Source organism: Ursus maritimus, unplaced genomic scaffold, assembly GCF_017311325.1.
Source record: "Ursus maritimus isolate PB19 unplaced genomic scaffold, ASM1731132v1 scaffold_1, whole genome shotgun sequence".
Lineage (NCBI taxonomy): Eukaryota > Metazoa > Chordata > Mammalia > Carnivora > Ursidae > Ursus > Ursus maritimus.
In genome coordinates this window covers 79471316-79491318 of record NW_024423343.1, presented here as the reverse complement: position 1 = coordinate 79491318, position 20003 = coordinate 79471316, and the positions used below count along the sequence as shown (strand labels likewise).

Genomic DNA, 20003 nt, shown 5'->3' with positions numbered 1-20003 from the left:
AGAGCAGTAGTTACTCATAATGACATCCAAGAGAAATCGTTGAGATCAGCAGGTAAAATTGCAGAGAAATAATGTGGATAGCAGTGAGGCAGGGAAGGATGATTTACAATAATATAGTAGAGAGGAAGGGTCTGAGGTGTAAATGATTGATTTTAATGAAATAACTGGACAGAGTTCTTGGTGACTGAAGAGCAAGTGAAAGATTATGCAGATTACTAGATCAAAATTTATTGCTTAGGCAGTGAATTAAGAGGACCTAGTGATAGGGACATTGGTCACAGTATATAAGTGATGTTAAGAGTTCATACTTTTAACTTTAGTCAGTCCTGGCCTGACCGCTGAATATATATTCCTTAGCAAATTACAAACATGCAAGTGTCAGTTTCTTCATCCATAGAATGGGCAGAAATAGTACCTACTTCATTGACATATGTGGACTAAATGATCTTGACTAGTATGATCTTCCTGTTATTTCTCTTAGTTTGGAATATCCAGATGGAGGAAGAAGAGTTACCATGGGCTTTTCTTGATATACGTGTTCATACCGCATCGTCTAACCTGTGACTCCTTAAAGCAGTTTTCAGAGTTCAGCTTGGTGAAACCTCTTGATTAATAGTTGATGAAAATTTCTTTACACAGAAGTCCTATTAAGTGGAGAAAGACTTTCTAAGTCTTGTTTCGTGAATGGTGTGCATAATGAAAATGAGAGCAGAAGTCTGGGATTGAGTCCCAATTCCACCATATAAAGACTTAATCACTTCATGTCTTTGGGACTCAGTTGGGACTGAATTTTTTCATGATTCTCAAACTATGGTTTGAGGTCCTCCCAGCATTAGAATCACCTTGAGTACTTGGATAAAAACGCAGATTCTTGAGCTCTTCCATAGACCCACTGAATCAATCTCTGAGGGTAGAGCTAAGGAAGTTTTATGTAGCGCTCAAGTATAACTGATCCATACCACATCCAATTTGAGAAGCACTGGAAATGATGTAATGGATGATTCTAAGATCTGTTTTGGTTCAAGTATGAATCTTCTGATTTTATTGAAGTCTACAGTAGGAGTTGGTAGGATTGTTGTGAGGATCAAGTAAGATATCTTTGTAAAAATCAGTTTAAGTAAAAAGATAATTACATTTCAGACCTCTGTAGGTCATAACATATAATACATAGTACATATGAATACACTGAAATATATATTGTGTATTTTATATGTGTATATGACAGTGACTCTTAGCTATAAATCGATCATGATTTCTGTATTAGGTGAGTCTTGGTGGATCACAGGTCTTATTAAGTATTTGATTGTAGATTTCTTAGGTACAAAATGATGAGTTTTTTAAATCTCCCCCATTTCCATTTAATTTTTTGCTTTTATAAGTTGTGTAGAGGCTAAGCAGGATTACAGATATTCAAACCAAGTGAACATATAATTCGAAGGAAAGACTAATGTCCATTCTAATTTTTAAATATAGAGGCTTAAAGTGTTTAATGTTAGGAATATTAGTATTAGTAATAATTACTAAGAATAATTTTTAAAAGTAATTTCTGTGACTCTTCATTGTTTAAATGGAAATCTTGTTTAGGAAAAAAAAAAACCGGAAATCTTGTTTAGGGATTATTTGAAGTCTACCTTTAATACTCTTTACCATCAACAAACAGAAGATTCCAACCTAGAACAAAAAGCGACCCCTACGGATCCAGTACCTTGCAGGAATAATAAAATGTAATTCTGCATTTTCTCCATTTCCAGAGGGAGCAGATTATTATTAAACATCTATTCTGTGTTAGATTCAGTGTTTCATGCTTTAAAAATTGTTATTTTTGTATCTCATCCCTATGCAAAATATATAGAAATGCTTATTAGAAATGCAGCATAACAGACAACACACTTTTAATTTGATTTAGTGGGTCTGGATGGGGGTCCAGAAAATCAGCATTTTGGTACCCACTTTAGAAACACTGCTGAGTTTCTGGTTGCCTCCAGAGGCATAAATTGTAGGCCCTGGCTGCATGGCATAAATTAGGAAAAGTATGCTTTCAGCTTGAAAATGAACATAAAAATGTTGCACATCAGAAGTGTGTGTGTGTGTGTGAGATTGTGTGTTTTCCCTGGAGACTCAAAATGATATTAACACAGATGTCAGATTAGGGGACAAACCCATCATCACCTGCTGGTTAAAGCACAGAAAACATTAGTATCACAGAAACCATTTTATTTTAAAAAGAAAATCATAGAACATAGCTGGCTCTAAAAGGAGTCTGTACTTCTCAAAAAGTCTTCCTTTTTAAGTTAGTTTCAGGGATCCAAAAATGTTACAGTCCATTGGTGAAAACTTAAGATTATGTGGCAAAATAAATAGGAAAGCAGAAAATAGGATCGACAGGCAGTGTCTGGTACTTCTATTAAGAAAAATGATTGAGCATTATTGTATGTCTAGTTCTGGTTCCTCCTGCAGGCATCATCTGTGACACTGTCTCACCTCTTGAAAGGGTTAAATACCTTCAGTCCCATGAACAATCCTGGTTTTGGTCTTTTTTCCCCTATTTTTCATTTGAGCAGTCTGTTCACTGTTATTTCTGTTTTTCTTGTAAGGTGTCATTTTTTTGTTTCTCTTCTCCTTTACTGGTTTCCCTTTTTTACTGAATGAAATAATGATAAAAATGAGTGAAACACTTTATAAAAAATTTAAAATTTCTGACTACCAAAGTAAGCAAAAAGCTAAAATTTGAAATTTTCTTTTCTTATACTGGTGCTACTGTTATATTTCTCTTATTTACTCCCAAATGTCTCCTCAGGTGTTAGGAATATGCCATAAATGCTTATTTATATTTGAAAATGCTAAATATTAAAGACAAATCTTGGTTTATGTGGCTCCTAGGACATAATTCTCATCAGCCTTTCACTGTCATTCTCTTCATTAGACTTATGAGGCTTTTAATACCTAAAGATATGTAAGTCCCTGTTGGGTTCAAAGTTTCATTGCAGTTGTTCCCATTCTTGATTTGTTTTTAAAAAGCAAAATTGTTCTTCACTGAAAATTGGGGCAGGTGGGTATAAGTGCTAAACGGAAGGAGGGTGTGTGAATTCCACGAGGAATTGGTCTTCAGACTTAGTGGAAAGCTAGGGATTAGAATTGTTGACCCCTGAGTCAGCAGCCAGCCAGCTGCTTAACTGAGAACAACTATGATGGGTGCAGTTGTTGCCCATGTCCTTTCAACTGCTTTTTGTCTCCATCCTTTTCTTCTGTCCGGTTGCTCCTGTCCCTTCTCCGTCTCCTCAGTGCACAAATACATCACTGAGTATGGAAAGGGGTAACAATAGTAGCATTATTATTAAAGTTTCTGTGTCTCTGAATTCCTTTGCTTTCTGCTACGCATCTTGATCCCAGACTTCTATTCCGAGGGTTGATCTGAACCCTAACACTGGCCAGCTGTGACCCTTGTTTCTGGTATTGGGAAAGTGGCTTTTAACTTGGGAGAAAAGTGCCCTATATTTGGACGTCTTTGAATCTTATTTTATAAGTATCATTCAGTGGCTCATTAGTATTTTTGCCTTATGTTTTAATGTTTCACAAATAGAGGACTGCGAACAGCCCGAGTAATTTTTAGGGTTCTGTAGATCTTTGTTCTTGAACATGACGACAATGGGTATAAACATATCTAGGAGGAAGGATGTTGAAGAAATGGTAAAATGTCATTCAAGGTGGGCTAACAGATGTCTTTTCAAGATATTTAACTTACTAGAACGTAAGCACAAGGTGCTAACTCTCACACTATTGGATTTAAAAGTAAATAGTTTATTTACTATTCTTCAGTTTTACTTTTCTAAGGTGGTGTGTCATACTCCTGAACACAAAAAGTTCCTTTTACTATTAGTGTAAGTGAACAGTAGTTTTTCTGGTTTCATTAATGAGATATAGGTGGTGGCGTATTAGAAAATAATCATTCACATAGGAAGACCGATTAATTTTTTATTTTTTATTTTTTTTAAAGATTTTATTTATTTATTTGATAGAGAGACAGCCAGCAAGAGAGGGAACACAAGCAGGGTGAGTGGGAGAGGATGAAGCAGGCTCCCAGTGGAGGAGCCCGATGTGGGGCTCGATCCCAGAACACCGGGATCACACCCTGAGCCGAAGGCAGATGCTTAGCTGACTGAGCCACCCAGGCTCCCCAAGACCAATTAATTATTGATTATTGTTGAAGTAACCATGGCTTGTTTTCAGTGTAAACATGACATTTCAAGTGAACATTATATTAGTGAGGGTGATAAAATTTGTGTACTAAATGTAAGTAATAGGCTTTACAGATGTTTCTGTGAAAGCTTTCTGAAGGAGGCTCATTGTAGATTATGTTTTGCTGTAACTTTGATCCTTGATTAAAACTGTTAGTGTTATGAAAAAAGTTGCTGTGGCCAATGTCAAAGAGGTTGCTGCCTATGTTCTCCTCTAGGATTTTGATGGATTCCTGTCTCACATCGAGGTCTTTCATCTACTTGGAGTTTATCTTTGTGTATGGTGTATGGTGTGAGAGAGTGGTCATTCTTTTGCATGTAGCTGTCCAGTTTTCCCAGCACCATTTATTGAAGAGACTGTCTTTTCCACTGGATGTTTTTTCCTGCTTTGTCAAAGATTAGTTGCCCACAGAGCCGAGGGTCCATTTCTGGGTTCTCTGTTCTGTTCCATTGGTCAATGTGTCTGTTTTTGTGCCAGTACCATGCTGTCTTTGTGATCACATCTTTGTAGTATAGCTTGAAATCCGGCAATGTGATGCCCCCGGTTTTGTTTTTCCTTTTCAACAATTCCTTGGTGATTTGGGGCCTTTTCTGGTTCTACCTAATGTTCATAGCAGCATTGTCCACAATAGCTAAATCGTGGAAGGAGCTGAGATGCCCTTCAGCAGATGGCTGGATTAAGAAGATGTGGTCCATATATACGATGGAATATTACTCAGCCATCAAAAAGAACAATTTCTCAACATTTGCTGCAACATGGACGGGACTGGAGGAGATAATGCTAAGCGAAATAAGTCAAGCAAAGACATTTATCATATGGTTTCACTCATTTATGGAACATAAGAAGTAGGAAGATCGGTAGGAGAAGAAAGGGAAGAAGAAAGGGGGGGGTAAACAGAAGGGGGAATGAACCATGAGAGACTATGGACTCTGGGAAACAAACTGAGGGCTTCAGAGGGGAGGGGGGTGCGGGAATGGGATAGGCTGGTGATGGGTAGTAAGGAGGGCATGTATCGCATGGTGCACTGGGTGTTATATGCAAGTAATGAATCATGGAACTTTACATTAAAAACTAGGGATGTACTGTATGGTGACTAACATAATATAATAAAAAATATTATTAAAAAATAAATAAAAACTTGAAAGAAACTGTTAGTGTTACATTTATCATGCTCCTTTTTTTATTCTTTGAAAACTCTATTTCTTAACTACTCTCTGGTTATACAGAGAAATATGAATACAGTAAAAATTGATGTCTGTAGTATATATACTTATTGCATTAAGTTGTGGAGGGAAAACTCTATTGAGATACTATTAAAATAATTCTTTTGTGGTGATTAGCATAGAACAAAATTGTTATATTTGGGCCAGTATTAATATAGCAAGACTATTAAAAGTGTTGAAGAAAAAATTTTTCTTTCGGTTTAGAATGTAAAGGTTTAAACTATGTTTGGAAGAACTGTTTTAAAATTGTAAATGTGAAGGATTTAGATTAAATATATTTTGTGATATTAAAAGTGTGTTTATTAATCTAATTGTATTATTCCTGCTACTCTTTTATAGCATCAGACAAGCGAATGTCTTAAAACAACTTTGGTAATTACTGAAAGATATTGGATAGATGTATTTGTCTTTAAAGAGGACAAATGTGACTTACAACTTTTTTATTTTTACTAATAAGCAAGAGGCCAGTGACTAAACTAGAGTCAGGTACTTCTTTGATTTGGAATGTTTATCTGAAATTTTTGCTTGGCTTTCTCTGGGTTTAGGAGAAAGAGTACTTGTTTTGTATTATTGTGACTAGGGATTTTTAGAGAAAGGTTATTAGATTTAAGCACTTTTCGTTGTCTCTTATGAATCAAGTAGCAAATAAAGCTTTCTTTTTTAGAGGGCTAGAGAATGGGTATTAGAAATATCATAGAAAAATAACTGATTATTTTAGTTTTTTGAGAGCTTAGAGATCAGTAGTTTCTTGGGAATGGAAAATTTGATGGTAAATATATATTTTTTAAAAACTTACTGAATGTAATCAAATTGTGTTTTCAGTGGTTCAGAACTCAGTGATAGTTCTCAGAAGTGTCTCCAAATTAGAGTTGATATTTTGCCCTGATCTGGTAACTTTTCTTCAACTTTTTCAAGCATTTTTCAAAACATTTTCTTGATGTTTTACTCCACTCCATTATCTCAAACATTAAAAGGGGTCTGAAATGGGGGGGGGAGTGGCAGAAAGAATGTATCAAGGTTCGAAAGAGTTTGTTCTTTGTCTGGTGTGAATTGAGGCTGTGGAGGAGCCAGATTGTGGAAGGCCTTAGAAGATTTGTTCAAGTTTTATTTTAAGGCCCAGGGCAGTGGGAGACCATTGAATGGCGTTAAGTTGGGGGAGTGATGTGATTTTGTTTGCTTTAAAAAAGGATCTGACTTCTGGATGCGGAAGTGCTTGGATGAGATAGAAGTGGAAGCTGGGAAATTGTTAGGGAAGCCATTGCTCTAGCCTAGGAAGAGATACTGGTGACTTAAAGTAATAACCTTATTCCACTGACACCTCTTTCAAAAACTAGCTTAGACTTTCTCAAATTCTATTGCTTATAACTTAAATCTCTGAAGCTGATTTTGTTCTTTTCTTTTTAAAATTTTAGTTATCTGTAAATACTCTTTTGAAAGCACAAGCTGGGTGACATAATTTTATTTTATTCAGTTAGGGGTGCTAATGTGAATGGATGGTTTCTTTATAGTTAGTATGAATGCATTTGTAGAGGGTTTATTTACTTTTTAAAGTGTCCTTACTACCTAGCAATAAGGAGTTGATGTGGCTGCTTTTAATATCATGCAGTGATTAGTAGGGAGCACTTTTGTATGTATCTTGTTTGATTTATATATATATATATTTTTTTAAGATTTTATTTATTTTAGAGACAGAAGTGGGGAGGTTGGGGGCAGGGAGAGGGAGAGAAGCAGACTCTGCTGAGCAGGGAGGCCAACACAGGGCTGGATCTCAGAACCCTGAGATCATGACCTGAGCCGAAATCAAGAGTTGGAGGCTTAACTTACTGAGGCACACGGGTGCCCCTGTATTTCTTTATTCATCATTTCGTCTTGTAAATTCAGTTCCAAGACAAAGTCTACATTTTTAGTGGCATTAATATGATTTTTTTCCTTTAAATAAAATACGTTGACAAAGAAGCATACTTGAAATCCCCTAGACTTTGTGATCTTCTGATTATTAACCTATCCTGCCTTCCTTTACTGCAGAAATTAGAATAAGCTTCAATTGAAGTTCAGAAGTATCTAAAGATATGTGTGATTCTTTCTTACTTTCTACTTTAGTGTCTTGTTTTAAAAATTCAGCCTCTCATTTTTTCTCTTCTTCCCAGGTTGAGGTTAAAGATTTCTCAAATTTTGAAAATACTGTATTTTTCACTATTTCTGCCTGGTATCCAAATGTCAAAGTGCCTGGCACATAGTATGCCAGCTCTCTATATATATTTGTTGGATGTAGAAGATGCTCTACCAGTGTGAAAGACCTAATATCCTCTAAGATTCCATGTAGTGTGCCACCAAAATAGACTTTAAAGTGTCCTGCCAGGGACAGAAGGGGTAAAAGGGTAGAATTTTCTCATTGGGGAAGGGGAAAACATTGGGCTCCTATTTTTCCCGTTCTTTTTTGATGGAAATCTCTCCCCAGTAATGTAATAAGACATCTATTTATATTGTTTAAAATGAGAAGAAAGCCAGTCTTTTCTTATAACCATTACCCCTCCTCCCTTTTTAATTAGGAGGTTGAGGTTTGGAAGTTTGCCAGGCTTTCTTGAGCTATCCTAGAAAAGTGCTGGTCAACTGAATCAGAAATTTGGAGTTTTGTGATTTGCTCTTTTCTTGGTTCCTGTTACTCTATATATACTTTATGTATTTAGGAAAATGAAGTTCTTTGGTAGTGGATGATAAAATCAATGCTTTATTCCGGACGACCAACCAAATATACCAACTTGAAGTATTTTTCTTTTGGGAGAAAACATTATAATGGGTGGCTTTAGTTAGTTTAGTAATCAAGTGCAGGTTAGTGTCTTTTATTGAACAATCCCTTTGTAGAGTATATTCTGTATTTAGAGAAGAGTTTAAGAAATAAGGTCATCTAAGGGAGATTCTCAAGAGCAAGAAAGAGTCTGTTATCTGTATCTTCCATGTGACTTGGCACAAAGTAGATTCTAAAAAGGTTTGATGTATGAATAAACATAGTGGCTTTAACTGGCATTAAAAAAAAAAAAGAAATGAGGTCCTCTAAAAGTTTTGCTAATAAGTGCACCTTTTTGTATGATTAAGTGAATCAAAAAACAAATTATTAGGAATTTATTTAAAGAGAGCTCCTTGCCTCTTTCATAAAAGGAAATCCTACCATTACAAATTTGGTGATCTCTTGGGTGGTCTAAAACTTTATTTATGTAGAGGCTTTTTAAGAAGAGGTTTGAGAAATTGAGAAATTGATGTTTTTCTTCAAATCTTCGTCTTTTAAAAAAAATATTTATATATTTATTTAGAGAGAGCACACATGCGCAAGCAGGGGTAGGGGTAGACGGAGAGGGAGAGAGAAAATCTTAAGCAGGCTCCATGCTCAGCGTGGAGCCAGACCCAGGGCTCAGTCTCAGGACCCTGAGATCACCCTGAGCCAAATCAAGAGTTGGATGCTTAACTGACTGAGCCTCTCAGGTGCCCCTCGGTCTTTATTTAACTATGGAGAACAAACTGATGGTTACCAGCCGGGAGGTAAGTGGGGCCATGGGTCAAATAGATGGTGGGGATTAAGGAGTGCACTTATGATGAACAGCAGGGGATGTGTGAAAGTGTTGAATCTCTACATGGTACACCTGAAATTAATATAATACTGTTAACCATACTGAAATTAAAATAAAAAAATAATATTAAGAAAATCTTGGACCTTACAAAGTAGATATATACTTATTTTGGGAATATCTATATGGGAAAAATTAGTCACTTATGAGTTAACAGTGTTGTAATACATTTTGGGTGATTATTTTAGTAATTTGTCAGCAGTTAACATTAGGAGTCCTTAAATAACCAGTGGTTAAATGTTTACTTATAAGTACTTCTACTCTTATACATGCATGTACACACTGTGTCTGTTGTCGCAACATACAACGTTTAGAGTTTTAGTTTATTCCATAGTAGTAGTGTTTCTAGTTGATATTACTTGAGCTAGGTGGACAGAATCTTGTAATATTGTGTCGGACTGCTAGTAAGTACTAAGCACAAAGTGTAACAGGTAAGGCAAAAAAAAAATCTGGGAAGAATGCTGGAAAGTGTATTTTCCTTTAGAGGTGATTGTTTGGTAGTGAGGAGGTGCTTAGTTAAAAAAGATTGATAAGGCCTAAAATGTTTTTATTATCGTGCAGAAATTTTATTTGAAAATTTATTCTCCTTCCTCATATTTCTAGTATGTTTATCAGAGGGCTTTTGTCACATTGTGGATTTTTCTTCCTAATATATAAAAACAGCCCAGGGCAACCAAATAGGGAAGGTGATTTGTCTTCTATGATGTGTGTTAATATAGAAAAGAGAGGATGCTGGAAGACCTATGATGTGTTTACAGTTGCATAGAAACATTATTAAAATGAGTTTAGAAGTGGGACACAAATTACATAACACACAAAAGTAATAAACAAGAATTTTAGATTTTTTTCTTTTCTAATACTAGGAATTTTGGTTATAAATATGAAAAAAAGCTGTTGGTGATTTAAGGCTACTTAGGTTGATTCTATATCCATTGTTATTTAATGTCATAGTTTGTTTTCAGTGTTCATTCTTTCCTTCAGTACACTTGTATTACTAGTTAAAGCTACTCTAATAAGTATTGCTAACTTTTTTCACTTGCTGGTTTTAAACTACCAGATATTACTTTGATGAAAACTTTTGTGATGAGGTGGTTTTTTGTTTTTATTTTGTTTTGTTTTTTCAGTTTCTCACTCTTGATACTACTGGCTCCTCAAGGGTGATATTTCACATTACTTTCATAGCAGCTAAAATGATCCATTTTTAATCTTTTTACACCGGACAGAGTTTGATGGTTTACTGAAAAGAAGGCTGCATCTTCCCAAGTAAATAGAGCACTAAAAAACCTTAATATATGTAGTATATGTCACTGTAATTGAGACGTGTAGATTGTTTTTGGTAGGAACTACTCTGTGTGTGTTTCCTTAATCTATGTTAAGAGCTCTGTTCTGATTTTGAGAATTTACCTTTTATCTCTTCCTCTTCTAAATTTATGCCCAGTTTTGGCTTTTGTACAGTTTCTAAAATAGCCCATTAATTCTGATGGGAGTACTGGCCTCTAGCTGAAGTCACGGTGATCTCCCCTGCCCTCACAAGATGAACATCTAATATCAGAAATCTATTTTACATAGTCTAGGTAATACTTGTATCTACTTGTATTTGTTTTGATGTAATTCATATTTCGAATGAGTGCCAGAGAACTGGGTAGAACTATTTTAATCTTGCATCCTGGGCATTTATAGATATCTCACACATTTTGTGGCCGTAGGCAAAAACATTTTGCTATTGTGCTTCATCTTTGAAGATATCTTACTTATCCCTGAAAATATGTATCTTTCATGACAGTAGGAATAAATATCAGGACGAGAGTTAGCAACAAAGAGAAACAAAGGGTAGATAGCATGGAAGCCAGCTTTTTTTGTCAGATGTTCTAAGATGAACTTTTAGAAACAGCCAACCATCTAAACCCAAATCACTTTTATCCCTTACTTTCTTACACTAAGAGAGACCAAATAAGGGACTATGGAAATCAAAAACTTGATCTCTGTCTTCTAATTTGCCAATCCTTTTGATACTTGTGGCTGTCTGGTCAGCATGTGATACTATAGACCCTTGGTTTTTATTGGGTAGTTGGTGTGGCTTACTGAGTTTTTTTCCATTCCAACACACTTTAATAGTCATTGTATTCAGATTGATCTTAGAAATATCACTTTTATTCTTTTTCTTAACTTCTGATGTCTTACAAACCTGCCTTGATAATACCCAATACTAAACAGTATGGAATGTGCATGTCTCTTAAGAACAGTCTTGTCAAACACTCTGATTAATTCACATCCCTGCTTATTTGGTCATTATCTTCCCTGCCTCTGTTTGCCATAGTTTTGTCTCTCCTTAATAGTTTACTTTAGTCCCACTTGCTTTGTAAAGCCTTTCTTTTTTCTTTTTTGTGAATTGATTTTGTGTACATTGATTGAGTTCCTGTATTGTGCTGGGCACTGGTGATACAGAAGGGGTAACAGGGATTTTTCTAGAAAGCTCATAGTCTAATGGAGGTCCTAGGTTATCATCTCTAATTCCTACAGCATTTATCTGTAGCCCTTATCTTGGTGTGTTAATTTATAGTACAAGCATATGGTCAGTTTTTTTTTTTTTTCCATCTGTAAATGCTCAATATAAAGCATAGTTTTCTCTAAAAGATTATTCCTTAGAAGAAGAGTAATTTTTTATTTGAATCCTTACAAAGTTTTTCTGTATTTTGAGGCGCTCTCAATTTTATTTTGAATGAAAATATATTGTTAGGAAAAGGCAGACAAGCTTGAAATGATGCCAGTCAGTGCTAGATTGAATGTTTATGTCCGTTTCCTAAGGGAATAGGTAGAAGGGAATAAAGAGTTTAACAAATAAATTATTCTTGGGGGTGGTAGTAGTGTTGGTGCTTTACTATCATTTGTTATAAACTATTTACAGAGGATGTAAAAAAAAAACTTTAAAAGCTCGTTTTTAAAACAAGTAAAGTAAGTAGTTACTTTATGAAGATCACAAAATATACCTATAGAACAGTGAAAAAAATCACTGTCTTAATATTATGTGAATGGATATTATTGGCTTGGAAAAACATTCCCGGTGACAATATTATGTATGACTTTAAAACGTATTGCTTCTCAAGCAACTTAAATGGAAGTGAAGATGATTCATTTTTTGATAGTTTTTGATGACTCAAAAAGAATAATGAGATGACAGTTGTTGGGAGATGCATGTGAAATTTTTACAAAATTGTTTTGTAAATTTTTTTTTTCTTTTAAAAATTTTATTTATTTATTTGACAGAGACAGCCAGCGAGAGAGGGAACACAAGCAGGGGGAGTGGGAGAGGAAGAAGCAGGCTCCCAGCGGAGCAGCCTGATGTGGGGCTCGATCCCAGAATGCTGGGATCACGCCCTGAGCCGAAGGCAGTTGCTTAACAACTGTGCCACCCAGGCGCCCCTGTTTTGTAAAATTTTTGTACTTAATGATTTTTAAATATTTGTAAAACTAATATTGGCCTGTTTCATATAAATATACAAAGGTTTGTATATTTCAGGTTGGTCAAAATTTTAAAAATACCTTATTGGGGGAAATTAGGGAATCCTTCAAATTTGAGGGTTTGTATGATATTCAAGTTGCAAGTTTCTGGGTAGTTGGATGATTGATTACCTAGTGTAGTGAGACTGTTAAATAATATGTGTTGAACTAATAAAATGCTGTATATATTTACTTACTTTAGGGTTTCTTGGTGCTATGAAGGGTTGTACTATACTAGAATTTCCCAGTTACTTATCTAAAATCATTCTTTTGTATAATGCTTTTGATACTATTCGTTTTTTTTTAAATTTATACTATAAAATGTTTTGGATTAAAAGCATCATTCAGTTTAATCTACCTGCTGTTGCTGATTCTCTTTGGATGCGTGTTTTACCCCTAGAGTGCCAGGAAGCAAAAATATGTGAAAGGGAAACAAGAATTGCTTATCAGGTTTTATTTATTATTTTTGACACTTCATTAACCTTTCCTAGAGGACTACGTTGCCTATAGGAGGAACAGGTTTAGGGAAGGCCTTCAGTTGCATGCCTGTTTATACTGTAATCTCAATGACTTACTGATAGTTTCAGACACCATTAGAAAACTTTTTCAGAAGTGAGCCTCAGGGTACCTGGGTGGCTCAGTGGGTTAAGTGTCTGCCTTCGGCTCAGGTCAGTCAGCCCAGGTCATGATCCGAGAGTCCCAGGATTGAGCCCCTTCTCAGCTCCCTGCTCAGTGGGGAGTCTGCTGCTCCCTCTGACCCTCCCCCCTATCATGTTCTCTCTCTCTCTCTCTCTCTCAAATAAATAAATAAATAAATCTTTTTTTTTTTTTTTTTTTAAAAAGGAAGTGAGCCTTATATTTATAAGATGTCAGCAATTCTTTCTGTTTAATGTTGGTTGCATACATAGGAGAATTGAGATAGGGTGATGCAGGTCACAGGACTGTGAAAAACATTATCATCATAATCAGAAAAGAAATTAATGCAATTCTTAGTTGTTAAAGATATTTTAATTCCAGCTACCTGTTTGAAGCTGGGAAGCAGCAGTAGTTGGTGGATTTTTTATTCAGTTGTCACATTGCTGTTTTGCATTTTATCATTCATTAAATACTGTTTGTATTTGGAGGGCAAGTAAGATGGATAGTTTTAGAACCACTGGCATTCTGATATGTAAATGAATGTATATAGGCAGTTGATCAAAAACAATAAATAAATGTAAAAGAATACATTTTTTGTTGAATTGCAAGTGGTGTACATTTGGGGGGAAGAAGTAGTTCTGATTAAAGTACTTCTAGGATTTTGTTATATCTACCTTGAGAAAACATGAAAATTGTCACATGTGAAATTTAGCCTGGGAGGTTTTTTGCAAGAGATGGGCTTTCAGGAACTATTAAAATGATGATAGATAGCAAAGGGGAGGGCATTTAAGAAATATTTGCTTGAACCATGTCCCATTGCTCTAGCACTATTTATTGAAAAGGCTTTCCCTCCTCTATAGAATTGCTTTTGTTCATTTGTCCAAAATTAATCAGGCATATTTGTGTAGATCTCCTTCTGGGTTTTCTCTGTTCCATTGATATGTGTCTGTCCTGCCTCTATTACCACGTGGTCATACTTCAACTTTATGGTAAGGCTTAACATCAGTAAGCATGAATTCTCCCACTTTATTCTCTTTCAAAAATGTTTGGAATAAGTCCATTTATGTCTACAAAGAAATTTGATGAGATTTTGATATGAATTGGGTTAAGCCTATACATTATCACAGTATGTCTCTCCAAGTGTTCAAGTCGTCTTTTTATTTCTTTCATCAACATTTTATAATTTTTATCACGTAGATTTTATACATTTTGTCAGATTATATCTTAGGTATTTTATAATCTTAGGGGCAATTGTAACTGGTATTACATTTTTTAAAAAAAGATTTCATTTATTTATTAGAGAGAGTGTGCTCAAGCACACACAGATGTGTGCAAGACGGGGGAGGGGTGGAAGGGGAAGGGGAGGTAAAGGGCAAGAATCCTAAGCAGATTCTGCACTGATTGGGGGGCCTAATGCCGGGCTCGATATCAGGACCCCAAGACCATAACCTGAGTGAAAATTAAGAGCTGGATGCTTAACTGAGCCACCAAGATGCCCCACTGGTATTACCTTTTAAATTTCATTTCTACTGCTTCATTGTTAGTATATAGAAATGCAATTTTTGTGTATTGATCTTATGTCCTGTGACCTTATTGAACTCATTCTAACATTTTGTTTGAAGGTTCCTTGGGATTCTCTCCAAAGACAATCATGTCATCTGCAGATAGAAATAGTTATATATTCTTTTCCATTTGGTATGCCTTTAATTCCTTTTTCTTGCCTTATTGCAATAGCTAGAATTTTCAGTACAGTGTTAAGAATAGTGGGAGTAGACATCATTACCTCATTTTTGATCTTAGAGGGGAGGCATTCAGTCTTTAGCCATTAAGTATGATGTTAGCTGTTGGTGTTTTTGTAGGTGCTTTTTGTGATTTGGAGGAAGTTCCCCTCTATTCCTGCTGTACTGATAGATTGTATGATTTTTGTCTCTTAGTTTCTTGATTTGGCAGATTGCATTGATTGATTTTTGAATATTGAACCAAGCTTGGGTACCTTAAATCCTACTTGGTGTGGGCTATTATTTTTTTTTTTTTAGATATACCGCTGGATTCTGTTTGCTAAAATTTGCTGAGAACTTTAACATCTAAGTTAATAAGAGATATTGGTCGGTATTTCTCTTTTTGTGCTTTGTTTTTGTTATCAAGGTGATAGTGGCCTCATAAAATTAGTTGAAGTAGTCCCTTTTCTGTTTCTGAAAGAGATTGTGTAAAATTAGTGTTGGTGTATTGTATTAAAATTTACTGCTTTTAAAAAGTAAAACCCTGATTGTCCTCAGATGTAGTCACTTTAGGGTGAAATCTGCTTTTTCAGAGGGGTATTTTAGATTAAAATATGACTTTTGCAGTCTATATTATGGTCAGATGTTCTAACAAATTTCAGATCCAGTATGTTGCTTTTTTTTCTTTTTCTTTTTTTTTTAAATGGTAGGAAAAATGGTACTAGTCATTAATGCATAAGTAGTACTTCGGAAATAGAACTATTATCTAAATTAACTCTGATACTGGATTCTGTGATTAGACTTACTGATTTACTATAACTGGGCTAAATGTGAATTATGAAATGATGGATAATAATTATGAAATTATTATGGAAATTGAATCAGTTGTGGAAACAGGGTAATGAAAGTTTTGGTAATTTACTCAAGACCACAGTTTGTGAACTAAATTCCAAATTCAGGTCACAATCTGGTAAGCCAGTGGTACTTAAACTAGGGAGGAACATTAGATCACCAGTGGGTCTTTGTCAAAAAGAAAAAGAAAACACACACACACACATTCTCTGGATATATACCCCTCCTGTTATAGACTTTTCAGTTCTTCATTCCCAGGGCTACAAATGGCACTCAAACAGGAATTTGAGAAAACATAGAGGAGTCTGTTGTACATAATTAGTTAAGAACCATCATTCTAAACCATGAACACATACCTTTGATGTCTGTTTATTTCTTTTGAAAATAGTATGAACTATTTGGAGTTACTTTGATAGAATAAACCTATGGGTAGAAGTTTTAAGTTTCAGAAAATTTTTAATTGGAAGTTGCTGTTAAAAATTTGTACATATAAACAACTTTTGCCATTTTTTTTTTAGAACTGCACCTTTAAAGTCACAATGCAAGTTTAAGAACATAAAAAATGTGTAATTTTATTTTATTTTTATAATTATCATGTTATTTAGTGTTCAGTTAGAGATATGATGGAATGGAGACTGATTACAGGATCAGCTTGAGGAGGGGGTGATGAGATCGTCACAATTTTCCATATAAATAGCAGTCTTCTTTCTATCTCTGGAAAATATCAATCAAATGATAGTCTAGATCCAGAAAACCATCCTGAAATCTTATTTGCCTTTAAAACTTAAGCGAAGAAAGTATTTTTTTAAATGAAGAAATAGTCATTTATCTTTTCTCTAGAACAGAGTTGACAAATACTAATTTCAAGACCCTTTTACATCAGAATCCTTCTCAATATGCTACTCCAGGCACCTACGATTAATTTATTGGAATTGACAGCAAAGATGAAACCTATTTGGCATTTCTACTCTAGGCATTATTTTATTTTTGTCAGTTTCATTTGGTTTAAGTGGTGTTATGGTGTTTCTATGCTTCAGTTGCATCTTCTTTGGAAATTAATAATTAATAGTCTTTTTTTAACACAAATTACATGAGTGGTAATTTACAGAGGAACCATCCCCAACAAAACAAAACAAATCAAACAAAAGGCAGGTTAGCTAGACTGTTAGAATTAGGACATTGTTTTAAGAGATAGCTGACCACACAGCCTGTGAGCCAAATTTATAGCCTGTAAACAAAGAATGATTTTACATTTTTTAAATGGTTGGAAAAAGAATAGTATTTTGTGACATATAATAATTACATGAAATTTCATTTTTAGTGTCTATAAATAAAGTTTTATTGGAACATAACCATGCTCATTCATACACTGTCCTATGGATGCTTTTGTGCTATGATGGCAGAATGGAGTAGTTGTGGCAGAGACCAGGTGGTCTGCAAAGCATCCTTTGCAGGATTTTTCTTCCTTCTGGCCTTTTACAGAAAAATATTTACCTTCTGGCCTTTTACAGAAAAAGTTTGCCATACCTTGTTTTAAGATAATTGACAGTGAATGATTGCTTTTGGGTTATTTAGTAAAGGAGGAAACTTATTTTGCTGGTATTTTCAACGGATTTCTGAAAATGAATAACTTAGAAAATAGCTGTTTTTTTTAATACAGGTAGATAGTAGAAGCAACTTTTTTTTTTAATAGAATACAAAGAACATGGAGTTACCAGCCTTAGTTTATAATGACTCCTGCTATTACTTCTTCCATAGTTGAAAGGAAGTTCATAGCACTAATACTGCCACAGATTTTAGCAGCTTATAATTCCATCTGTGTACCTAGGACATTGTAGAGCAGCAGCAAGTTCTCACACTTTTTGGCCTCAACTTCTTTTAAGACTTTTAAACATTTAGAACCGAGTTTTTTTTTTAATAGGGGTTATATCTGTCATCCTTATCACATTAGAAATTGACAAAATTTTAAAATATTTATTTAACAGTAACAATAATCCATTATATGTTCACAAAAGAACATTTTTATGGAAAATATTTTCCAAAACAAAAAAAAATAGTGAAATTTTTGCAGATCTCTTTAATGATTGTTTTCGTGGAAGACAACTGGATTCTTGTATCCTCCATTAAGTTTGCTGTGATATGTTCTTTTTTTTTTTTTTTTTATTAAAGATTTTATTTATTTATTCGACAGAGATAGAGACAGCCAGCGAGAGAGGGAACACAAGCAGGGGGAGTGGGAGAGGAAGAAGCAGGCTCCCAGCGGAGGAGCCTGACGTGGGGCTCGATCCCGGCAACCGGGGATCACGCCCTGAGCCGAAGGCAGACGCTGAACCGCTGTGCCACCCAGGCGCCCCTGTGATATGTTCTTTTGATATGAAGGAAATCTGGTCGTACACAGATACATTGTTAGAAAAAAATGAGTATTTTTAGATAATTGTGGATGTTTTTCTTTGATACTACACCAAAACTCAACAGGTGGTAGACTTTGTGCTTTTTTTTTTTTTTAAAGTCAGGCTTATTGAAGTATAATTTACATAGAATAAAATGTATTTTTTTTGATAATACAATTCTGTCAGTTTTGATTAACCCATAAGTCGTATAACTATACCTCTGACCACAGTTACCATGTGGAATATTTTGGTCGCTCCGAAAAATTTTCTCACGCCCTTTTGTAATCAGCCCTCTCCCCTCACTTCCAGCTTCTGGCAATGTCTGATCGGATTTTTGTCTCTCATAGTTTCGCCTTTCCCAGAAAATCATATGAATGGAATCACATATAGCATAATATGTGTTTGCAGTTCATCCATGTTATTACAGCTGTCACTAGTTCATTTCTTTTTATTGTATGGATGTTTGTTTATCTATTTAGCAATACTGGATATTGAGTTGTTTCCAACTTTGGGTTGATTGTAAATAAAGCCTTATTCTAAGCGTTCATGTACAGATTTTTGCATGAGCATATGTTTTTATTTCTTAGGTAAATGCCTAGGTGTGCTATTGCTAGGTAGGTAGTATGGTAGGTGTATGTTTAACTATGAGAAGCTGTCAAACTGGCTTTTCCAAAGTAGGTGGACCATTTTGCATTAGAGCCACCAATGTGTGAAAGTCCCAGTTGCTCTACATATTTACCAACATTTGAGATTGTTTTTGTTTTAGCCATTTAAATCAATATTAGAATTTCAGTTTGCATTTCTCTAATGAGTAATGATATTGAGAATCGTTCATGTTAGTGTTTTCCATTCATATCTCTTCAGCTAAGTATGTTTTTTTGAATCTTCTGCCCTTTTTTTTTTTTTTTTTTTTTAGAGATTTGGTGCCTTTAAAAAGTTATTAGTGAGTTGTGAGAGGTTTTTCTATATATTGAATATCAGCTTTTTTTTAGAAACATAATTTGCAGCTATTTTCTCCTAGTCTGTAACTTTTTTTTCCTTGAACTTTCAAAGATAAGTTTTAATTTTAATGAAATGGAACTTAACAGTTCTTTCTTTTGTAGTTCGTGTTCTAAGAAATCGTTCATAATTTAGGATCACGAGAGTTTTCATGTTTTCTTCCACGAGTTTTATACTTTTAGATTTTATTTCAGGTCTTTGATATGTTTAGAATTAATTTTTGTAAATGGTGTAAGATACAAGTTGAAGTTTGTCTTGTTGTTTGTTTATTTTTGCATAAGATGTCCAGTTGTTCCAACATCAGTTGTTGAAAAAACTGTGTTTTCTCTATCAAAATATGTTGGCACCTTTACTGTGTGTCGGTTGGTCATTATGTGTGGGTCTATTTCTGGATTCTCTGTTCTGTCCCATTGAAGTGTGTGTCTGTCTTTTCACTAAGACCACACTGTCTTGGTTGCTGAAGCCTGAGAGTGAGTCTTAAAAGCAGATAGTATGAATTCTCCTTTGTATATATTTTTCAGAATTATTTTGGGTATTCCAGCACCTTGTTTTTCCATGTAAGACAAGAGATAGTTTTTTAAAAAGTTTGCAGTGCAGAATTTGAAACCATTGATGAACTTTTTGTCCTCTGTAACATTAAAATCTATGGGACTATTTTGAACATTGAATGGATTTTTTTTTAACCTGCAAATGCTTTTATAACATCACACATAAATCATGTAGAGGATATTGGTTCTCTGAATTATATAGAGCTACTAATTATTAGCACATTTCATTACTTAATATTTAAAGTTTACATGTATTAATATCTCCACTGATCTCATGAGAATT

At 34.7% G+C, this 20003-nt stretch overlaps 1 protein-coding gene across 1 annotated transcript in view; it reads left to right on the top strand.

Annotated features, from left to right (window-relative positions):
* Positions 1 to 20003, top strand: part of ACVR2A (activin A receptor type 2A) — an 83800-nt gene that overhangs the window by 28410 nt on the left and 35387 nt on the right. The gene's annotated exons all lie outside the window — the stretch shown is intronic.